The sequence below is a fragment of the Gossypium hirsutum genome, chromosome A13 (genome assembly GCF_007990345.1).
Source record: "Gossypium hirsutum isolate 1008001.06 chromosome A13, Gossypium_hirsutum_v2.1, whole genome shotgun sequence".
NCBI lineage: Eukaryota > Viridiplantae > Streptophyta > Magnoliopsida > Malvales > Malvaceae > Gossypium > Gossypium hirsutum.
The window spans coordinates 58574781-58576238 of NC_053436.1; positions in this window are offsets into that span (position 1 = coordinate 58574781).

Sequence of the window (1458 nt, forward strand, 5' to 3'; positions counted from 1 at the left end):
TTTGGTCAGTTACCGGAGGTATTGTAGGTGCGGGGGTGGTATTAGTTGGGAATGGAGGTTGTGGGACAGCCGTATTAGTTCGAATGTATTGGTTGAACCAATCATTCATCACGCTATAGAAAGCTTGTCTAGCTTCATCATTCGGGTTACTAGCATTAGGTTGAGAGTCCGCCGGCGCTGTCCCTTGGGCGGGAGCAGGCGCTACACTCTCAAGATCATCAGCTACCTCTCGGTTGGGATCGGGATCCATTACTATAAATAAACACATTTACAATTGTCAGAAATCACCACACTATCAAGTAATCACATAAAATGGCATGTATAGCTAGACCCAACGCATTACGGTAGTCCTAGAATCGACTAAACCGTAGCTCTGATACCAATCAAATGTAACACCCCGAACCCGAGACCGACACCGGAGTCGAACACGAGGTGTTAACAGACTTTAAACCCCTTATAAAAAATATTTCCCAGACACTGCCAATCTGCGTACTAGTCGCTTTAAAAATCATATCTTGAGTTTCACAACTTGAAAATCAGTTTCGTGATTTTTCCCTGAAACTAGACTCATATGCCCATCTACATATTTTTTTCTAGAATTTTTGGTCGGGCCAATTAGTACAGTTTATTAGTAAAATCCTCCCATGTTACAGGGATCGACTACCCTGACCTTTGTGCATTACGACTTGGATATCTCCTTGTACAGGGCTCCAATACTGATGCCGTTTGTTTCTATAGAAACTAGACTCAGAGAGGAATCTATACATATATGGTATGACTCCTAATTATCTCTGGTTAATTTATAATTAATTTCCAAAGTCGGAACAGGGAATCCAGAAACCGTTCTGGCCCTGTCTCACGAGAACCTGAATATCTCTTAACATACTGTCCGTATGATTGTTTCGTTACTTTCCTATGAAAGTAGATTCATCAAGGTTTGTTTAAATTATTTATTCACTATTTAATTCCATTCCTACTATTTTTAGTGATTTTCCAAATCTACATCACTGCTGCTGTCAGCATCTGCCTTTAAGGTAGACTTTACCTATTTCATGGTTTCCATGATTCAACTAGCCCTTTTTGCATAAATAGCACAATTTATGAAAGTGATTAACCATCCCCGTGGCCAATCCTTGTCAAGCATATCCACACAAAATGATTATAACATTATACTCAAACACATATAAGCCATTTTCGCATGGCTATCCAAAATTTATACAAGTCCAAAGGGTCCACGACCCACAACAAACGGGTAGTCCTATACATGCCATTTCGAAGTTCAACCAAAATTGTACCAAAAGGGGGGGCTTTGATAGTGTGGGCGACTTTGACTTCAAGATCCCGAGTCCGATAGCTGGAGAACCAAATCTATAAAACAGAGGAGCAATGAAACGGAGTAAGCAATTTATGCTTAGTAAGTTTTGAGCAAGGAATTCCAGCACAACAAAAGTATAGCAT